Source organism: Pleurodeles waltl, chromosome 3_1, assembly GCF_031143425.1.
Source record: "Pleurodeles waltl isolate 20211129_DDA chromosome 3_1, aPleWal1.hap1.20221129, whole genome shotgun sequence".
In the NCBI taxonomy this organism is placed as follows: Eukaryota; Metazoa; Chordata; class Amphibia; order Caudata; family Salamandridae; genus Pleurodeles; species Pleurodeles waltl.
The window spans coordinates 983,238,691-983,262,283 of record NC_090440.1 but is presented as its reverse complement, the minus strand read 5'-3'; positions in this window follow the sequence as shown (position 1 = coordinate 983,262,283).

Sequence of the window (23,593 nt, the reverse complement as noted above, 5' to 3'; positions counted from 1 at the left end):
TGAAAAATGCTGTATGTCAGAAATGAGTTGTCTAGACCATGGACTAGGAGCAATACTGAGCGGACGGAATGTTTTTCAAAAAAGCTTACCTTCTGTGGACGTGCTTTTGTCTCCCCTCCGTCCTCGTCCTCTTCCTCTTTCACACAGGCACCCAGCCAATCACGACGCTGCTGTCACCAGCATGACAGCAGCGTTGTGATTAGTCTGAGTGGGCTGCTTTGCCGCTCAGATTGGGAGTGGGAGCCTGGGCATGTTCTCCACTCGGCTGTGGAGTACAGTCAGGTAGAGAACATGCAGGGTGCGCATGTCTGTTCGAACGGCCAAACAGACATGAGCACTTTGTGCAGCAAAAGCCCTCCTCCAGCCCCCTTCCTCCAGCCCAGTCCTGCCCCACCCCTTATGCCCAGGAAAAATAACATGATAATAACATTGCGTTATTATCATTTTATTTTTCCTTTCCCAACAATTCAGTGGGGCGGCGCTCCTCTGCCTTAAAAGGTCTAATTCCTATGGAACTGGGGTAATCTTGGGGTAATTATGTTTTTAACTGTTTTTGCATCAATATCAGCTTAATGACATTTGTAAGTGGATGTTAATCTTGTTTTGAGCTATAAAAAGGGTGATGCCCTCACCCCTCTAATTATTATTTTATGTGGTAGATCCATGCAACTACCTCTTTTATCCATCAGTCCATTCTTTATCCCAGCCCTTACACTCAACACTATTTTATTTATGTATCACTTAATTATGCTTCTTTTCCCTATATTTTAGTCCTAATATTTTCTTTCTGTTTTTTGTTCCCAATTCTCCCACCCTGAAGTTCTTTGGGCATTTTTTAACGTTATCTCTGAATGGCCACCAGTAATTTATAACCACAACCTCGGAATCTCCCAGGAAAAGGCTTCAAATTGTTTCACATTATTTCCCTGCCCTTTGCAGCTCGCCCTCTCCCCCTGACACCTCTCTTTATTCCCCGGGTTTTTATGCCCTTCTTACCTCCCTGTTCTCCTGAATCCTTCGTACCCACTTCATTCCTACTGTTTACCAGTGCTAACTGAAGCGTCAGACAGGCGGCCTAGTCTACATGACCTATTGCCCCAGGTACACAACTGCAGAAACCCTGAGACATAGACTGGAAGCCCTTTCTAAATTCTCTGCCTGGAATTTATAAGTCTACTGCCCCACCTATAACATTGCCACCTGCACTTTGGAGCATCCCTTACACATCTGGTACAATAATCCTCAGCTGGGCCTGGAGAGGGGGCTCCTGTTTGCATCTACTGGGTTGCTTTTTTACATAGGATTGTCAAATAGTTGCCTCTGTGGCATTCAAGCAAAATGACTTAAAAGAAAAGGGTGGCAGCCTTTTTGACCTCTGTTTGTCTATGGTACCCCTTGAGAGAGCTACGATCCAAACCCTGTGTCCCACAGTCACTAACTCCCCAACTCTACCCTACAATCTCCAATAACTGTACAATCCCTTAGGCCCTTTCATACCCAAGAAGAAATCCAGTTAAGTGGGACAAATGGTGTAAAATGTTATTAAGACAGCTGCCAGGACTACTGGGGTGGTTTAATATTGGAATTGCATGGGTCTTGGATGCTCCTATTTGAAAGATAAATCACACTTGGTAGGCTTCTTTCATTTCTGTTCACACTGACACATAAACTACAAAGCATCTGAAGCAGTGGCACACTGTTCAACAACACTCCATCCATGCCAACCAAATCTGCCACTCACTACAGCCATCTTCAACATACCATACCACTCCACCCCTCACCTCTGTACACAATGCTGTTCAACTCAATACTATATCAGACATCTCAGCATTACTCTATCCCAGATCATGCAAACTTTCAGTCACCACAGAATCCTATGACATCATAAAACACCACACTTCTAGCAGCCTTAGCTCACCATAACTTTCTCTGAAACATCTTTACAGATAGTAGCACCAGACACACAAAACCTCACTATAGCATGAAACATGACTTCCACTAAACCCTTGACCTAAACACTGAGTGGCGTACCTCACAGAGTTACATGTAAACTCAGATAGATTTCGCAGAGTTTCACAAATGGGTTGAAATCGGAAGCTTGCACTTCTTGCGCTTATTTTTAGGTCTGGGAGCTCGTTCAGGACTGAAAAATCAGCTCAAACAGCACCAGACAGTGTGCCAGAGGTCCCTGCTTCTCAAGTTGGTTTGGCTGTATAGATTTCCTGTTCAAGCAGCAGTTTTCTCACCGCAAATGGTTGTGATTGCCTGAGTTGATTAAATCTCGCCAGGTGTCTTCCCAGCACCCGAAAATCACACTAGGGACGCTAATTCTCCCTCACACTCATCAACTTAACATTGCCGAACCTCCACCATGCACTAGTTGGCAGAATTTGGCTGGAATTCTGTGTTACAAGTGTAATACAGAGTGGCCAAAATTCGGCCAATTTCACTGGTAGAGTTTGAATTTGTCACCCACTTCTACTAATGACATTAGAAATAAATTGAGGGGCGTAGGGATATCGTGAAACAAGGGATCAATAACTCAGAAGATCCAGAGACAGGAATTCACAGCATTGCAGCGCCTTGGAATAGCAACTTTCAATGTCAGGAAATCATGCAGGACACAAACCTCAAGAACACAGAGTATAACATTAATGGTCCTTGTGGGACCTGGCTTTTTTGCAGGGTTATCCCCAAACTTTTTGCCTTCCTACTCCTGTTTTTCTGATCTTCTTTTGTTGTTCTCTCCTTTAAACTTGGTATGATTGGCTTACACCTGTTTGGCACATTTAATTTACCTATAACTCTCTTGTACAATGGTATCGCATATACCCAGGGCCTGTAAATTAAATGCTACTAGTGGCCTTGCAGCACAGCTTGTGCCACCCACAGAAGTAGCCTTTCAAACCTGTCCCAGGCCTGTCACTGCAAGGCCTGTGTGTGAAGTTTACTGCCACATTGAGTTGATTGATTGATTGATTGCAAAATTTATAAAGCGCATGGCTACCAAACCAGGTTTCCCAGCACTAGATTAAATTACAGAAAGCCCTGAACTGGGACCAAACGAAAAGACATTATAGGCCAGCTTGTTGAAACAACCAAGTTTTTAACAGTTTCCAAAAAGCTGAGAAAGAATAACATTCTTTCAGAGACAACGGGAGAGTATTCCAGAGTTTAGGTCCCAGAAAAAGGAAAGGCTGACCACCTTGGCGGACCCTCCTTATGCTGGGGATGATAGCTAACTTCTGAAGGCTGGACCTAAGGATGCATTTTGGGGCTTCTCAATTGACTAAGGATCTCAGATAGAGGGCAGAGGTGTTATGGAGACATTTAAGCATAAAACGAAGAGCCTTGAAGTGCATCCGACTTTCAACAGCCAGACAGTGGAGTGATTTTAACAAGCTAGCAGAGCTAGTGAACGGCTTGGGGTGAAACAACAGACGTGCAGCAGCATTTTGTGCAATTTGAAGATGCTCTAGCAAGGCTTTTGTCACCTCAAGGTAAAGGACATTCCCGTAGTCCAGTTTCGGAGTAAATAAGGCTTGAACAATGGTGCACTGGGTTAGGAGCAGAATACAATAGAGAATTTTCTTTAGCCATTTCAATAGGCCAAAACAAGTGACTGCGACCTTAATAATCTGTTGCTTCCTAGTCATCTCCTGGTTCAGCAGGACTCCCAGATTTTGTAACAGAAATTGCAGGATGCAGAGGAGAACCCATAGACTCTGTCCACAAATGTGGGCCCCAAGATGTAGACGGAGTACCCACTTCAAGAAATTAGCATTCATCCAGTCTGCCACTTGCTGGAGACAGGAGGGTAAAGATGCAATGGTCTGGTTGTTATTTGGTGATAAGAATACCACAATTGGGCATCTAAAGTTACTTGCCAAGCTTGGAACTCACTCCCCTTTTACTACATCTAGGTAGGCCTTCGTAGCCCTAAGGGCAGGGTACTGTGTAGGTAAAAGGTAGAACATGTGCCTTCATTCTGTTGCATGTTCTGGTAGTGAAAAACAGCCTATTTGGTTTCTCACTGCTGTGAGTGCTGCCCTCTCATACGTTGGCATTAGGAATTCCCTTATATATGTGTAAATGGTAATGTCTAATCTATGAGGAGTAGCATGGGCATGTTTGGTATTTTTGGAATGGTAGTGAGAAATCCTGCTTATTGGTGTAGGTGGATTTTTAATACTATTGTGGAAATGCCACTTTTAGAAAATGGGCATTTCACTGTGCGTATGACTCTTGTGCTTCCCACATCTGGTAGTAGAGTGACAGCTGGGCTTTGTGCATACATTCCAGACAGCCATCACACAGGGAGAGTGGAGGTGTAACGGGATTAAATCTGTATACTGAATGGTCTTCCTGGGCTGAGAGAGACGGAGGCGAGGCACATTTATATTTTGTATAGGCTGTGTACTACCTTCACACAAAGGCCTTGTTTACCCCCTACTGTTATCTGGAGCTAGGGCTGGAGCTACAAGGAGATGTTGTGTACTTCTGAACTTCTTTTGAAGTGCCCCATGGATCAAAGGCATTTTGAGTATAGGTAGAGTGGCTGTGACACCATGTTTATTGACACTGCATGGACTTGTAACCAGCTGCTGCTGGAAGGAACTGTAATGCCAGGAGGAACTGTCAATAGGACTGACGTACTGTTGTGCTTACCTGGGCCCTGCTAGGTCACAAGAAGAACTGCCACTTCACCTCAAGGACCCTGATGTGCTGGCCTGCTACTGGTACCTTGTTTCAGTGTGGCCCTGATGATCTCAGGGGGCAGAACTGGATTCCCCCTGCTACAAATGATGCTCCTAGCTCTGCAGTCCTAGTGCTGGTGAGAGCTATGATCCTCTTTTACTAGAGCATGAGGTGAGAACCTTATTCTTGTTTTCTCAGTGTAAGGGGAAGGTTCTGTTAGGCTCCACAACCTTTCGGATGTCCAGAGGTCAGATGCGAGATGAGTGAGAGGGGAGTCTGCCTGAGAGGAGACACGTTCCCTGGAGCAACGACGCCGTCAGCGAAGGATCTCCCTAATAGGGCCCCTAATCGGCTCCACTTCCCCCACTTCTCGTGCCCATCGAAAGCAGTCAACACTGCCGGCTCGGAGGGACTGCTTCCCTGGCTTTACGAGTATGTGGGTGGCCCCTGTGGCTCTCTGGGGGGCGGAGCCACCGATGTGTCTGCAGTCGCCAGATCCCTGTGGAAGAGTGCCGAGGTGTGAGTCAGACCCCAGGGAAAGTTTGGTAACCACAACACTACCTTCGTGGGTGATCCCGCCCCATGGGAGGAGAAAGACATATTTCCCGGTGCCACTGCATCCGCATGCTCCTGGGCAGCGGCCTATAAGCATGCTCGTTCTCCAGAAGGAGGAGACTCCGGCGGGGTCTCCTCATTGCATGCAGCTACCTGCCAGTCCCGGAGGAAAGGGTGGGACCCGGCGAGGTCTATCTGCGACAGAGGGGGGGGGGGGGGGTGCCTTTCCCGCCTACCTTTGTGTTATGCATTTTTGAGGGGGCACTTCGCACATAGGTAGCAGGACGGGTCGGGAACCTTGATGGAGGTCCCATTTCTGCAGAGTCCCTCAGTGGCCATATTCTTCAGAGTAGAGATGCAGCTGTATCTGCATCCCACGAAATTCACCACTTTCCCTAATATGAGAGGGCAAAGGGCCCAGTAATGAAGGCTAGTGGATGACTTACTATATCATATGGAAAAGGAGTGCAGGAGCACTGTGTCTCATGTTGAGGTCCATTAGTATAGGGTGATGTGATGGTGAACCATTTATGTTATGCATTTCCCCATTGTGATTTTTGCTTTCATGGTTTCTGCTGTGTGTTATGGCCTGATGTGATTTATGGTATTGTGGTTGCCTTGTTAGAATAACAGGCATATTTCAGGACTTGCATTTCGCACATAGGGAGGGTGTGCTCTTATGACATGAGCAATATAGAAATGTTTCTGTTATTCTGCACAAGGATAGTTTTAAAATGCCTTGTGGGCAAAGTAATTAGTGGTCTATTTTTTATATGTAATACAGTTTATTTTGATATATGTTTGTGCAGACTCTATTCTGTAGTATATTCAGTGTGCCACTAATGTGTGCGTTTACACATTAACTCTGGGATAAGCCTGGTTGCTCTAGTCAAGCTACCAAGAGGGTGAGCAGGGGTTATCTTGGGTGTTTAGCTCCCTGACTAGGGTAGTGGGTTCTGCCTGGCTTAGGTGCGTACCCTTGCCAACCAAAAACCCCATTTATAACAGTCCTCAAAGACTATGAGTTTTTTTACAAGGAAAGCCTACACCAGAATACATGAAAGGATGAGAGAATATGACATGACACATTAACAAAGAGCTAGAAAAAGGCTAAATAAAAGACATACAGAAATTTGGACTTGTGAACAAAAGGGACACAACAGGAGAATGGCAGATGAGACCCAAGTGCTGGGAAACAAGAAGACAAGATGACAGCAGCTCTTAAAGACCTAATTCAGGAATTGAACGCATCAGTCAAAAAAGAGTCAGGAACACTATGCTTAATCTTTTTTTGGCAGTCACACAGGTTTTATTGGGCAATCACAATACAGGCCTCAGGAACTATTCTTCACCTACAAACCACAACGCCCAAACTATGAGGGGAAGGTCAAATGATCCTCTTTCAACCTTCAATTCACAATTGCAGAACTCAGTCTCCCGAAGAACCAAAGACACTAAGGCCCATATTTATACTTTTTTAGCACCGCATTTGCATCATTTTTTTGCCTCAAAAGCGGCACAAACTTGCACAATACAATTGTATTCTGTAAGTTTGCACCGTTTTTGCATCAAAAAGCGGCGCAAATGCGACGCTGAAAACGTATAAATATGGGCCTAAGAGGCCAAGAGCTGTACTGATATTCTGTAACATTGCATAGTATTTCTTCATATATCAAAACGGACAACTTTTAGAAACTGCACAGAGCACACATGAATATGAATACTAATGCTAATAACAATAATGCTACAAATAATGAGTGTTATAATGACAGTAATAGTAATAATGACTGAGTGGCAGCAGCGCACAATGAAAATGTCACATATGACTAGTTATAACAGCAGCAAGCCTTAAATGTCAATAGTATCAGCTAGGTCTGCACGCATTTGGGTCCTGAGACATTGAATGGTGTTTGATTGGATATTCCAGCACGAAACAGAAGCGTACTAGAGCAGTGGTTCTCAACCTGTGGTCCGGGGACCCCTGGGGGTCCACGAAGCCTCCCCAGGGGGTCCACGACTGCTTAGAAAATTAAATATTAACAGATTAGGTCCCCAACTTTCAGTAATGACTCAGTAGGGGGGTCCCCGGATTCCAACAATGATTCAGTGTGGGTCCCCGGGTTCCAGTAATGATACAGTGGGGGTCCACAGAAGTCAAAAGGTTGGGAACCACTGTACTAGAGAGCAGTTTCCTTAGTGCACGCACTTGAAGGCACTGTAGGTGATCCTTGGTATCCAGGCCGGGGACAGCGAATGACACTTTATACAACTGAGAATAACAAAAAAGCAACATCAGGCCACACGTGGGGGATTGGACGAGCACAACACGTCATCTGCATCACACTCGATGGGGATGTCAAACATTCATTTCCACCTGTGATGGATAAATGATAACATTCTTTTATGCATGGCTCCCTGTTGTTTCTAAGCACTGTGTGTAACTGGTATTCATATTACTGAATGTATCATTTTTTGCAGTATCGAAGTCAGAAGGATTGCATGGCTATATCGGCAAATAGAGGTAGCAAACTCTCGCGTGGTGTCAGACCAGATGTCGGCAACCCTCGCTGGACCATTTGGTTCAATATGCGGACTTAATTATAGGGTTAATGCAATATTTCATTTGCACCTCACCTTATTTTGCCTGCTCACATGTCTGCATACTGAAAAGTGTTTAGCGCTGGAAAAGCGTAATAGCATCCATTTAGAAAGCGATATATGCTTTTACCGTTCACGGGAAAAGTATTGTTAATATGCGCCTCACAGAATGACGTGACCAACAGCAATGGCAACCACTGCAAGTTCCACAAACTATTGGTGCTGCGGTACTCCATGGGTAAGCCTGGTAGTCGGCACCAACGTGACGTCAGCCTGAGCATTGTCTTTATTTTAGAAGTTAACTTTTCTATAGCTACTCTTGGATTCAACTTGCATTTGGGCCTGATTGCAAGTAAAGATGCTATTTATCGCATCTGGTAGAGAACCATACCCTAGAGTTCATTATTTATTGGGTGGTATAAATAGCAGCTATTACGAGTTATTCGAGAATAACACACGGATTTTAGAGCCAGATTTACAAGGCTCTAGCGTCTCCTTGTATCACATTAGCATAATTTATTTTACGCTATTGTGGCTCAGAGAGGCAAAAATTGGCGTGCCATACACTTTGTGACCCCTTGCGCCACATTATGCCTATGCCAGGCATAATGTATGCAAGGAGGGCATTTCAGCGTTAGGAGGCCTGCAAACATGGTGCATTGAAATCCACAAGATCAAGCAGGTGTTAAAAGGATGCACCCATTGAAATCAATGGGCCCTCTTGCACTTTGCTCCACTAGCATCAACAATTTTGACGCTAGTGGAGTAAAGCACCACAATAGCGTCTAAAATGTTGACACTGTTGGCCTAACGTGCGCCATTGTGCACCGTATTGTAAATGCAGCGCATCCATGGTGTTGTTAGGTGACGGTGGGGGGCACAAGAAATCTGGCGCATCAGTACTGATGCACCAGATTCTTGTAAACCTAAGCCTTAGTGTTTAACACACCAAATCCTGCATGGTACGGTAAACACAGTACATTTCCCCTGTTTAAGTTTGTCAGGTTTGACCTGCCAGAATTTAATAAATGTCGGGTTGCTTACACATCCAATAATTAACTGATGCATTAAATAAAACCAGATCCGTAATTCTGTCCCATGCCTAAACACTAAGGCCCATATTTATACTTTTTGACGCAAATCAGCGCCGGCGCTGGTTTGCGTCAAAAAATTTACCACCGGCTAACGCCATTCCAACGCACCAGGCGGGCTCCTTATTCATGGATTGACGTTAGCCGGCGTGGTGGGCTGGTCAGAGTAAAAAAAAAATGACTCTAACCAGGCAGTGCTGGCATAGGGAAAAATGGGGGTTGTGCGTCAAAAAATGGTGCAAGTCAGGTTAGAGTAAAAAATCATGGCTCTAACCGGACTTGCGCCATTTTTCGACGCACAACCCCCATTGAAATGACAACTGTCTCAGCAAAGACAGGAGTCATGACCCCTTGCCCAAGGCCATGCCCAGGGCCTTTGGGCACAGTGGCATGTGGAGGGGCCCAAGTTATGCCCCCCTGTGCCACTTTAAAAAATATAAAAATTATACTTACCTCTGTTAACCTGAGATGGGTCCCCCTATCCATGGGTGTCCTCCAGGGGTGGGCGAAGGTGGCAGGGGGTGTCCCTGGGGGCAGGGGAGGGCACTTGTGGACTGCTTCCATGGTCAGAGACCATGGAAGTGAGCCCACAGGCCCCTTAACACCTGCCCTCACCCAGGAGTTAAAAAACGTTGCACATCATGCTGTGCGCCATTTTTTAAGGCCCGTCCCCTCCTCTGTGTCAAAATGACACGGGAGTATAAATAAGGCACACAGGCCTTAAAGTCATTTTTTGGACGGGAACGCCTACCTTGCATGTCATTAACGCAAGGCGGTTTCCCACATCCCGAAAATGACGCACACAGAGGAATTCGGATGTTCGCGGGGTCGGTGTCGTAGTATAAATATGGTGTTAGGTTTGCGCTGAATTTGTGTCAAAATGTTCAACACTGATTCGGCGCAAACAGAGTATAAATATGCCCCTAAATTACATACAGGATGGAATTAATTGCCCAACTTGTAATCAGGGCCGTGGTGGGGGAGGGTGGAGGACCTGTTTTGGCGAGCAGGTGTTCCCTACCTCTGCACACCATTCTTGACTAGGGTCAGGGACCTCAGGACAGACCATTGAAAGTTTTTCAAAGCTGCGCACACAGTGGTGTAGCTATCAGTAGTACAGCAAGTGCAGTTGCACCTGGACCAAAAGGCCTGAGGGGCCCATTGTATCCTGATAATTGGGGTATTATATTACCCAAGCAGAAGTTGTAGGGGACAATGAGGGGACAATGTCTTTGTTTGCACTAAAGCCTGGGGAGCCAGGGGTATCAAACATTGGCCTCTCACAGTCAGGAAAAACATTTTCAGTCAATTTTCGGGCCATTGATTACAAGTCCGGGCCGTTAATATTTTTGTTTTACTGAGAAAACTCCTACTTTGGAAATTTCTTTCATGAAACAGAAAATTAATGCTGAGTCGTCAAAAAGCAGATGGGCTTGATTTATTTCACTGATTCAGCGCTCAGGGGCATATCTCTACCCGGTGCACTGATTATCTTGTGGGAGGTATCATTAGAAAGAGGAGAATCTCTTTTTCACAACTGTACCTCTACCCTGTGGATCCTTGGGATGGTGGAGGTGGCAACCTAGGCAAGGACTTGTGCTCCTCCCAATTTATTTACATAGAGCAGTGTTTTTGCAACCCCTGGGGACATATGGGGGTATTTGCTCCTGTTCTGCCCTCCCTGGTGGGACATAAAGAAAACGAGACACCAGGGAATGGCATTTTTTTAAATGTAGGGATAGGGGCTTGCCACTATGGGCATGGCCATACCTCCACCCCTTTTAAATGGGAGATAATTATTTCTACCCCCTCTGTGGGGAAGTGGGTAAATCAAGTAATTACACCCAATCTTCTCCCCAGGAGACAGAAAGCCCCCTGGACGGTGGGGAAGCATTTTTTTAAATACAGGGGTGGGGAGCATTACCATGCCCCCACCCCATTTAAATGAGCATCTGTCTTTCTGTCTCCCCGGAGGGATACATGGGGTATTTGCCCCCGATCTGCCCCATGAGGACAGAAAGGCCACTAGACACCAGGGAAAGGATTTTTATTTTACATATAGGGGTAGGGGCTGTCCACCACGGCCATGACCATGTTCCCACCACATTGATATGGGGCATTAGTCTTTCTGCCCCCCGGGGGCATGTGAGGATAATTACCTCTGGGAAGTAGTTATACCAGGGAAGTATTTATTTATTTATTTTGAATATAGGGGTGGGGCTCCACCATGGGCATGGCCATACCACAACCCCATTTAAATGAGCATCAGTCTTTCTGCCTCCTGGTGGAGCAGATTGAGTAATTACTCCCGATCTGCCCACTGGAGACAGAAAGCCAACTAGACACCAGGGAAAGTATTTTTATTTTAAATAAAGGAGTGGGGGGCAGTTCATCATGGGCATGGCTATGCCCCTAACCCATTTAAATGGGGAACCAATCTTTCTGCCCCTGGGGCAGACAGAGGTAACTACCCATAATCTGTCCCCCTGGGGGGCAAAAAGGCTGTTATACACCAGGGAAGCACTCATTGTTTTATATATGAGTGGGGGCTGCCCACCATGGGCATAGCCATGCCCCCACCCTATTCAAATGGGCTTCACTTTTACTACCACCCTGGGGGCTGATGGGTGTAATTGCCCCCATGTGCCCTCTCCCCCCAAGAGGCAGATAGCCCACTAAATAGTAGGGAAAAATGTTTTTCTAAAAAATATAGAGGTGGAAGGTGCCGACCATGCCCGCACTCCAACTAAATATGGCATCAGTCCTTCAGCCCCCTGTGGGGCACATGAGGAAGTACCCCCAATCTGCCCCAACAGGGGAAGCAGAAAGCCCACTAGATACCAGGGATTTTATTTTTAAAGAAATAATAGGGTGGTGCTGTCCACTATTGCCATGGCCATGCCCCCACCCCAAAAACAAAGCAGGCAGTCTTTCTGCCCCCCAGGGGTAGATGGGGGACAGCTACTTCAATCTGCCCCATGGTCATAAAGCCCACTAGACACTAGGGACTAGATTCATGTAGTTTTTTTGGCCCCTCTTTGTCATGGCTCCACCCTGTGCCCAATAGACTTGCTGCTTCACTTGAGGGCTGGATAGGGTATTCAGTCTACCAGACCCTGAAAACTAGACATCCAGGTTAGTCCAGGGTGGTGCAGTCCACATGCATCCCACACCGTTTACTTACCCACAAGTCCCTGCAAACCTCAAAGGTTGACTAAAAACATACATTTCCTCACATTCTTGTGAGGAAAACATCTGGAATCTGTTGGGAGCCACACATTTTCTACCACAAAGCATTCCCCCAAGTCTCCCGATACAAAATGTTACCTCATTTCTGTGGGTGGGCCAAGAGACTTTAACACAAAAGGCCCTAGAGTGCTCCGTGGAGAGATCAGCAACTGGGGTAGGTGCAGGAATTGGGGCTTTGCTTGGCTTCTACCCATGGAAACTTACCACCGTAGACATTTTTTAAAAATAGACAGGCAGCGAATCCCAGGGTGGTGTGCCTTATGTAAATCCCAAAAGGTTTTCTTACCCACAATGCACTGCAAACATCAAACTTTGCCTGAAATCACACATTTCCTTACATTTCTGTGATGGAAACTTCCAGAATCCACAGAAATCCACTAACCATTACCCTACTTGTGCCAATAAAAAAACGCTGTGCCACTTGTGTGGTTCGGCCTTCTGCCTGGGACAGGAACAAATAAGTCCAAGTTCTATAGGAGTCCCCAGACAAAGGCTCCCATTGACCTTGATTTGATCAGTTTCTGTGACAGGCTCTAGGGACCGGCTGTGCTAGGGCCCAAAATCCACATCCTCCCACTTTGCAAAAAAAGGGTCAGTTTTGAGTGGAAAAATGTGACGTATCCATGTTGTGGTTTTTTGGTCAGTTTTGAGTGGAAAAATGTGACGTATCCATGTTGTGGTTTTTTGGCCATTTCCTGTCGCAGGCACTAATCCAACCTACACAAGTGAGGTACCATTTTTTTCAGATGACTTAGGGGAATCCTGAATGGAAGGGAGTTTGTGGCTCCCCACCAGAACTTTCCATCACAGAAATATGAGGAAAATGTGTTTTTATTCAAAGTTAGAGATTTAAAATGGATTCTGGGTAAAAAAAACTGTTGAAATCCAGGCAAGTCACCCCATCCTGGATTCCCCTAGGTGTCTAGTTTTAATAAATGCACAGTTTGTCTAGGTTTCTCTAGGTGCCAGATGAGCTGGGACCCAAAATCCACAGCTACCCACTAATCAGAAAATGCTTCAGTTTTGAGTGGAAAAATGAGATGTATTCATGCTGCGTTTTGAGCTGTTTCCTGTCACAGGCACTAGGCCTACCCACACAAGTGAGACACCATTTTTTATCAGAAAATATGTGGGAGCATAGACTAATAGGATAGTTATTACCAACTAGATTTCTGTGCATTTGTGCCTTCCAAAGGTATGTCAGTGTGTAAGAAAGAAGACTTTTTGAAAAATACACTCTAAATCATATGCTAGCATGTATACATAGAAATTCAGAGATGTAAAAAAAAAACTGCTCCTAAACTTCATATTCATATCTTGTGCCCATTTCAGAAATACATATATTTCCTTCAGACCCACTTTCACTCTATTTATTTCACCATATAAATTGATCTATACTCAGTACACAAAGAAAAAACATTGTACAGTGCAGCTCAGTTGCTGGCTCTGGGTACCTTGGATTCTTGGAAAACATACAAACCCTATATATCCCCAGAACCAGAAGGGCCCGGTGGATGTAATGGTACATTGCTTTTGTAAATTGGCCATTGTGACAATAAGATACAGATGAAGAGATTGACGCAAATGGACATTTCTACCTACTCATTTTCAGAATTTGTTTATTTCAACAGTTTATTTTTTGGGAAAACCTTGAGGGATCAACTCATATGACCCTTTGCGGAATTCAAAAATCTGTATACTTTTCAGAAATATATAGCTTTTCTGTATCACCCATCTATTTCACGCTGGTTTCCATTCACAAACTGAAAGTAGGTTGAGAGCACAAAAATAGGAAAAATGGGCAACCGCTTTGAAAAATGCCAAAACTGTGGCAAAAATCTTTTTTTATTCAGCGCTGCGCCTTACTGAAAGGTGAGAAGATGGTGACTTTAGCACAGCAAGTTTGTTGATGCTATTTGTGGAAAAAACTGAAACGTTTATCTAGAGCACTTTTTTTCTATTTTCTCCCCAAAAAATGTAACTATATTCTGCCTATTTTCTCTGTCCCTAGGTAATCCACAAAACCTGGGTACTTTTAGAAACCACCAGATATTAGAAAAAAAGAACAAACATTTGACGTGGATACCTTATGTGCAAAAATGTTATGGAGCCCTAAGCACAAACTCACCTAAATAGCTAAAAAAAAAGGGCTCAGCACTTGGGGGGATGGCACAGCAGCTGAGTGGTTGAGGCATAGAAATCTTCTCCTTACGTGCAGGGATATCTGAATCTGGTGAGCAGTGCTCAGTCAGGAAGCAGAAGTCTCCAACCACCTGGTGAGCTGGGAGGTAGGCCATCCAAAACACTTTACATGAGCAACAAATGTCTCCATGCTTCAAACTAGCGACTGCGGCTCCATCTATAACTCGAAGGGGATACAGGAGGCTCAAAAATCCGATGCCCACACCTGTAACACTTTCAAAAATATGCCCCCTCATAGTGAAATCCTTAGCCACAGATTCTCAGATGTGTCTATCCATTCATTCCGATGGCTACAACATTAAACCTTCCCAGTGTGATGGCTACACCATTAAACCTTTCCATTGTTTAGCTTGAAGGTGTGAGGATTTTTGGACATCTTGGAAAACTGTGAAAGGGTGGTTCCTTTTAATGTGATGGTGAGTAATGTTTTAAGTAATTTATAAACAGAAGTTTTGTGCTTTTTTTACGGGCACACTGATCTGGACCAAATTGACTCATTGTATTTTTAAATGACTTATGAATATTACACCCCCAGTCAAATCCCAGATTGCTGAATAGGTTTGTATATGCAAGACCGGTTTGCTAATCTCTGCTCAGTGTACTTTAACTCACTGACATATAAGATTTTTATTTAATTAGAAATCTGATCATATTTCTTAAATAACAACAAGAAGTAACATGGGACACAAAAGAGAATGCACAATGGAAAGAAAATCTTCTTAACAATGCTGCACTCTTATTGTAAATGTGATATTCAGTTCCCTAATTTGCAGTTTAAGCAGAGCAAACTGGATTTCAAGTGCATTAGACCGCCTTATATAAGCATAAGCATCAGTCACATTACACAAGGTGACAATAATTTTTATTTTTTGCAGACACGGGGAGTTTAAGTGATGTGGCTAGAATCAAAGGATATTGAGCCGTCTCGAACTGGGTTCCCAGTTTCAAAGTCAGTAGCCTTGTTCTAAAGGCCACAACCTCTCCCGGACTTTATAAATGATGCTGTACAAAGATCTCAGACCCAACCCCCAGTTTTTTAAAATTATTTGACAATTAGGAGCGCACAGATATATATTGAATAGAGTAGTATAATCAATTATTTTAACTTCTAAGCACCAACAATTCAGACAGCATAGACACAGAGGGCCGTATTTATAGGCCCCTAGCACCACAGGAGCTTCACATTTAGTGACGCTCCTGTTGCGCTAAGCACAGCGCCGTATTTTCAAGGTGGCGTTAAGCCACTTTTTCTGGCTTAATGCCACCTCGTAAATACAGGCCTTTCCCACATAGCACTGTGGGGGTGATTCTAAGCTTGGCGGGCGGCGGTAGCCGCCCACCAAGCGGGAACCGCCAGAAGACCGTACCGCGGTCAAAAGACCGCAGCGGTCATTCTGGGTTTCCCACTGGGCTGGCGGGCGACCGCCGAAAGTCCGCCGGCCAGCCCAGCGGGAAACACCCTTCCCACGAGGACATCGGCTCAGAATGGAGCCGGCGGAGTGGGAAGGTGCGACGGGTGCATAGCAGACACTGAAATTCTTTGTGGGGCCCTCTTACGGGGGCCCCTGCAGTGCCAATGCCATTGGCATGGGCACTGCAGGGGCCCCCAGGGGCCCCACGGCACCCCATACCGCCATCCTGTTCCTGGCGGGCGAACCGCCAGGAACAGGATGGCGGTATGCGGTATGCGGTATGCGGTGTCAGAATCCCCATGGCGGCGCATGGATGGATTCCCATGGGCAGCGGAAAGTCGGCGGTATTTACAGCCAGGGTCAGAATGACCCCCTGTGCGTTCCACAGCAACACCCATTGCATTTTGATGCTGCCTCAGATTTATGAAATTTTGTAAAGCAGAGGCAGTGCCAAAATCTAACGCCACCCCAGGGGGTGGCGTTAGCAGGGCTCAACGAGGAGGAATACTCGTATTTTTCCTCGTTTTTTTCTTTTTCTATGCATGCTGCATTCTGCCGCACATATAGAAAAAGCAAAATTCCAGAAATTATTGTTTATGTGCGGGAAGGTGTCCCTTCCTGCACATAAACAATCATTTGAAAATGACGCTTTGGCACTTCTGTGTGTGCTGCATTGTGCAGCATACTCAGAAGTACCAAAGCGCCATTAGTAATGGTTTATGCGCAGGAAGAGACACCTTCCCGCACATAAACAATCATACCTCTGTACACAGACATTCTTGCACGATTGTGCAAGGATGCCTGCGTTGGCGCTAGCAGCTAAATCTAGCACCGGCGCAGGAGGAAACGCAGGGGTGTGCCATATTCCATAATATGTCGCATCCCTGCGTTTCTATTGTGATGCAGCGCAGCACTGCCAATTTTGGCGCAGCACCGCGCTGCGCTGCGCCACGTTTCTTTAAATCTGGTCCAGAATGTGGAACAGGGGGCATATCAGAGAAGGTGTCCCAGGGGTGTAACATGTGATTGCACTAGCTTCCGGGTCCTGTGGAAACGTGGAATAGCTCCTATGCCGTCAACACACACTTTGAACCAGTGTGATCACAATGTTGTGTTCACTCATTTGCATGGGGAGGAGGTGTAAGAGGAGTGTGTGTGTTTGTGTCAAAATAGTGCCCTTTAAGGCTTAGAGTGCAACATAAATTGTGCAAAAAACATGTAGAGAACTCTGGGTAGTTACCAAGTTTAGGGGAGAGCAACTCCTATGCAGAGCACTCTACAACACCAGTGACACTCTTAATCTGCTCACCTCAAATGCCTGTTTTTCTAGCTAAGTTTTCAAGCATAGGATTAGCACAGTGCAATCCACGAAGAGCTAGAGAGGGACAAAGCCTTTTGCCATTTATGCAGTCCTTAAGTGTCATCCATGCTGAGCTTTGACATAACAAAAGCCTTTTACCACTCCAGGCACAGTATTACAGCTTTGGATTGGTAAAATAGCATCCAAGACAACTTGGAAGGAGTAAAAGCAACCCCAGGCACGTGTCATTGTCATTACAGCTCTTCAGAGAGGTCTGGCTTTTTTTTAGACACAAGGGAGCACCCAGTACAAGTCTAAACAATACCCTTTCAGGCTTACAGTGCAGCATAAATTATTCAAAAAAAGAATCAGAGAACCCTGGATAGTTCCCTAGTTTAGGTGGAGAACAGCTTCTATTTAGAGCACCCTACAACTCCAGCGACACTCTGCAGGAGTTGTTAACTTAATATTCAGTTTCAAGTAAGGAACACCTCATAAAGCCCTGCAGGGGCTTTCAATGATTTTTTGAACCTGGTGCTACCCATTGACTGGGACAACAGCACCACCACATGTGTTTTTTAATGTGGAGGGGGTTGCAAGAAGTATAGTAGCTCCCAATCCACATTAAAAAAGTGAGTGTCCAAGTTCACTAAGTCCATGACCCAAGGAAAGCTTACCATAGTTTTTTAAGTGCTCCTCGCTATGGCTCTAGGCTCTACGGCTGGAGTGCAGGGCCCTCTTGTGGTTGTTTTTATGACTGAATTTTGTGGGCTGAAACACGTTAAAAGAAAGAACCAAAGATATGCTATTTTGTTTTAAAGAAAACTTTCTTTAAATATTTAATACATTTGAATTCCATGAATAAATGAAAAATACATTTGAATATGATTATTAATGATGTTTTGACAAAGACAGTTAGCCTGCTTCATGTGTGTTGATATGCAGACCCCCCCTTATAAAGCCAATAGGCTCATCTTTCCTATTTTGGTGGTCTCACCCTTTGACAAAGTCAGTAGGTCGGCCTTACCTAAAATGACACCCTTTACATTATAATATCACATAGACAGCTGTGAGCAAAGGTTTGGGCACCAGGCCCTGCGCCCAACCCTCTGATGCGCATGAGGGTTGGGCGCAGGGCTTGGCCTTCAGGTGCTTTAGGTGCCAGGCCCTGTGGCCAATGCCATGCATGGCTGTAGGTAGAAGGCCGTGCTTAGCATTGGGTTTATTACACTAGAAATTATAACTTTATATAAAAAAAAATTGAAATGTACTGAAAAACTGGTCAATTCAGTTTTTTCGTTCATTTAAAATTGTATGTTTTAACATACATCTTCACCTAACTATAATGTCCCTTTAACCTTTGTTTTTTTAGTAAATATATATATTATATATCTTTTTTGCATTAAATATATATAGATTATATATATATTTATTATTTTATATATATTTTGCAGTAAATATATATATATATATATATATATATATATATATGTACATATATACATATGCACACGCAGACAGATATAGACATAGATCAAGATACAGATATAGATTTATTATACAGTAGCAGTTTTCACTGTTTAGTTATAGTTAGGTCAGAGTTTCCATAGGAAGAGGTTTTTGTTTTTGTTTTGATAGTAACTTAGGCTATGTCTGATGAATCTGCATTGAAATTTCTGAAAAAAAGTTTATCCGTTTACGCTCCTTCATCGAACATTTTGGGTTGAACCATCAATGAGGACGAGGAGGTAATAAAAAAAGAGGTTTCCCAAACATTGACTTCTCAAGCTGATTGCCATAGGAAATTTTGCAGCCCAATACAGAAAAAATGTCTGAATGCACTTAAGCCAAATTTGGCAAAAAGTTCGAATTTCACTCAATAAGTGTGCTTTTTGCGATTTGACACAATTGTGTTCAGTAGTTTGCAAGAAAATCACATTTAAAGAGGTGCTCAGGTTGGGCTTAAGTTAGAAAGTTAGGCAAATCTAGACAGGTGATTCTGTGGCAGTCCCATGGCATCAAAAATGTAAAACAATAGGGCTTAATGGCCAAAGGAGCTTTATCTTTTTTCAGTCATTTTGGTACCTTGGGGTCAGGAACAGTGAGCGATCTGACTGGATGGCGCAAATCGGAAGGAAATGTTGTGGTGGCCACAACAGAACTTTGGGACTATTTATATAAGGGGGCTAGGTAGGGACATGTGGAACCCGTGGCATCTAGAGGAACCACCCCCGAGGTCACATATAAAAAACGTTCTACTGGAACTTCAGTTCTCCCGCAGGACCCAACACAGCTCTTCTCTGAGGAACCACGGAACTCTCACAGGAGTTGTCACTGAATGTTCATCTCCATACCACCATGGTACCGCACATGCTTCCTCAGAGAGGCTTACACAGTACCTTTGTACTAATGAGGTGATGCTTGAGCAGTGAGCACTGCTGGATTAGTGGAATACCTGAAAAAAATAGAAAAACCAATATGAGTTGAGTCTCGACAGAGGGATGGGTGACCATGATGGGTTGAGATGAAGGATGTGTGCAGCGCCTGGATGGGCATCCTTAGCATGGCTTGGTGCAAGAACTAGCAGCAGTCAAACCCCCACTGCACCCAGCCAAAGGGGTTTCCTGGCTGTGGCAGGGCTATACTCAGGGCCGGACCAAAGGCAATGCACAGTGGGAGTATGGACATACACAGCGATGTGGGTGCAGGGCCTAGGGCATAGCCATGGGACAAGCCCTAAGGCCAACCCCATATTCTGCACAGTCAAAGGCAATTCATAGCTGGGAAATGGACAGACAGAATGGGGTTTGGGTGCAGGGCCAACCCCCTGCTGGTCATAGCCTTTGACTGAATATGATCAAAAAAGCCCAGAAATTCAATCAAAAGATCAAAAAGGGAAATGTCATCAATGATGTTTTTTAACATGTCATGAGTGCTGTAATTTGATAGGAAATAATCAATGCATGGTGGGGGCCCTAATCATAGTTTGCTCGGTAAAATACAACTCTTGTATTTCAATGTTTTTAAACATTAATTTTGATCTTATTGCAACATTTAACTCTAAAATCACATTACCCTTTTTTAGTGACAATATATGTATCTGTCTGTGTGTGTGTGTGTTTATTGTAACTATTAACTATTAATTATTAACATGAATTTAATACCATTTAAAACATTTACATCCTTACAAATATAAGTAAAAATGGAACAAACATTTAGGGGGTCATTCTGACCCTGGCGGTAAATACCGCCAGGGCGGAGGTTGGCGGTAGCACCGCCAACAGGCTGGCGGTGCACCGCCGGGCATTCTGACCGCGGCGGTACAGCCGCGGCCAGAAGCGGAAAGCCGGCGGTGTACCGCCGACTTTCCGCTGCCCATGGGAATCCGCCATGGCGGCGCAGCTTGCTGCGCCGCCATGGGGATTCTGACACCGCATACCGCCATCCTGTTCCTGGCGGTTCGCCCGCCAGGAACAGGATGGCGGTATGGGGCGCCGTGGGGCCCCTGGGGGCCCCTGCAGTGCCCATGCCAATGGCATGGGCACTGCAGGGGCCCCCGTAAGAGGGCCCCACAAAGAATTTCAGTATCTGCTCTGCAGACACTGAAATTCGCGACGGGTGCAACTGCACCCGTCGCACCTTCCCACTCCGCCGGCTCCATTCTGAGCCGGCGTCCTCGTGGGAAGGGTGTTTCCCGCTGGGCTGGCGGGCGGACTTTCGGCGGTCGCCCGCCAGCCCAGTGGGAAACCCAGAATGACCGCCGCGGTCTTTTGACCGCAGTACGGTCTTCTGGCGGTTCCCGCTTGGCGGGCGGCTACCCCCTTAATGTTTAAATTCAATTAAAATACATGCTTTAAGTTAATAAAACATTTACATTCATACAAATTTAGGTAAAAATGATACAAACACATTTAAAAACAAATTATAAATTAAAATACATGCTTTAAGTTACTAAAATTTTGTTATAAAGATACAACAATAATATATATGCATTGTATATATAAGAACTATTTAAACATGTTTATTTATTATTCAGCTTAATAAATTGAAAATAAACTATGTAGTTATTAAATAAGTAAAATAAACTTAAAAATAAGTTACAAAAAACAATATATGTTACATACTCAAACATTGGAAAAAGACAGGACGGGCCAGGCAAGATGGCTGACAGGATGCGCTACTAGGAGGCTCCCGGCCTACCACGCCATATCCTGCAAAATCCAGCCTCAATTCATCTGCCAGAATGCACTACTGGATGGCACACGACTCTCACGATGACCTGCCATCGCTATCCGGGTACACTGGCTGCTGAGGTGCCCCCATGGCAGCAGAGGAGTGGTCGGCTACATGGGGAGCCTGGAGTCCGCAAAGAGTGTGGTATGTGAGTAGTGAGCAGGATTGCACCTCCTGGGATTGTCTGCCTCTTTGACTGTGGATCCTGCCCTGCTACCTTCAGAGAAGCCTTCTGCTAGGGGAAAGAGCTGTGACTGCCCAGAACAGCCCCCCCCATTAGTGACTGGGTGGCTGCTGCCTGTGTTGGCTTGGCAGGGTGCGCTCTACTTCACCACCTGTCATAATAGTGGACGGGCTGCAGGTGTATGATCTTGCAACGGGAGCTCTCAGTTTCCCATCTGGGGTGGCTTGGATTGTCTCCGCCCGCGTCCTCTACATGGTTGGAGGTCGGAGACCTCAGCGACATGGAGCTTGGAGGAGGGATGTGGCCTTGCAACATGCTAACGAGGCTCGATGGCTGAGACTTACATTGTCACAGGGAGCAGGGGTTACGTTGCTGGAGACTGCTGTCCCCGTAGGAGACTGAAGGGGACATTGGGAGGGATCCTTAGGGTGGTCCTCAGCATCTACACACCTCAGGAGTGTGGTGGGGTCATTGGCTTCCCCCTGGCCCTTGTGGAGGGGTCCTGCCTAGAGGGAAGTCTGGCCTGAATCAAAGGTGATCCTAGGGCCTACACACTTTGGTCTCTGGGTCCCGATGGCCAATGTTGGAGAGCAGATATTGGATTGGGGATGACCCAGCTTGATCCGGCCCCTGAGATCGTGGAGTGCTATGGTGAGTTGGAAGAGGTCTCATGACGCCACATGGGGTGGAATAAGAAGGTGGGTGCTTCCAGGGGAACACGATGGAGCTATACACCACCCCTTTGCCCGCTGCGCAGCGATCTACTTGCCAGGCCACTGGGGGGTTCTGCCCCCATTGCTGCCGAGGAGCCTACCAGGGCAGAGATTGTTGTGGCCATTCAGGGTTCTAGGGCTGCACTGGAACACAAGATTGAGTCAGTCACCTTAGAGGTCGAACCACTGTGTATGGACCTCTGTAAGGTATCTGACAAGATCTGGGTGGCCAAGGGCTCCATAGTGGAGCTACAGGGTGAAGTGACTCTTCTGAAAAATCAGGTTGCTACCATCACTTCAAGGTCTGCAGCTCTGTAGACTCGGGTGGAGGACGCAGAGGGGCGGTCACACTGCAATAATGTGAACCTGTTGGGGTTCCCAAAGCGAGCACAGGGCAATGCCGCTGAACATTTCAGGGAAACCTGGATTTGCAATGTCTAGGAGCTGAGCAGGCTGTCCCCCGATGTTCACCATCGAGAGGGCACCTAGGGCATTAGTTGTTCCGCCTCATCCAGGGGCTCCACCACAAGCTATCAGTGCCTGCATAATGAACTACAGGGACAGAGACTCTATTCTTTGCGCTGCCAGGGACACCAACAATGCCCGGTATGAAAACCTTTGAATCGCTATCTATCCTGATTACACTAGTAAGGTGCAAGGGGCCTGAAAAAACATTTCTGGAGGTAAAAGCTAAGCTGCGTGTGATGAGGCTTTGGTACATGCTACTTTATCCGGCCAGATTGAGGGCGTTGTCGGGGCAGATCACACATTTTTTTGACAACCCTGACAATGTGTGGCACTGTCTAGAGGTGTGGGACAGAGTGTTTATAGGGAGATATAGCTCCTGGAAGTCTGGGACCTTGGGATTGCCTCCTTGGGAGGCCCAAGTAGGGAGTCATTTGTGGGGTCCTCCTCTGGCAGCATTCAGCAGTCTGACAGAGATGGCTCGGGTAAAACTGAAATTCAAGGTGATGGAACTATGGCCCTAGCTCTGCCGAAGTGGCAGTTTGAGTCAAGGAGGACGTTTGGCAGATAAAGCGCCCTGTTTTTCTAAGATTCACCCTTTCCTTCTGCCTGGGCATGGGAGAAACTTTAACAATAGAACTTTATCTGTGGTACTAGGCCAAAGGTGGTGTTTCTGATGCTTGATGTGGCATGGGTATGTATATTGTTGAATTATTTAGTTAGAAATGCTTACTATTTGAAGGCTTTGGAATCTGTAGTGGGGCATAGTGCTGCCTCTCCACCTTGGTGGTAGGTCTCTAGAGGGGGATAAGGGGTCAGGCTGTGGGTCCTGACAGCAAGGAATTAATGGGATCTGCGGTATAGCATGTTGTTTACTTGCTGCGCATCCGGGG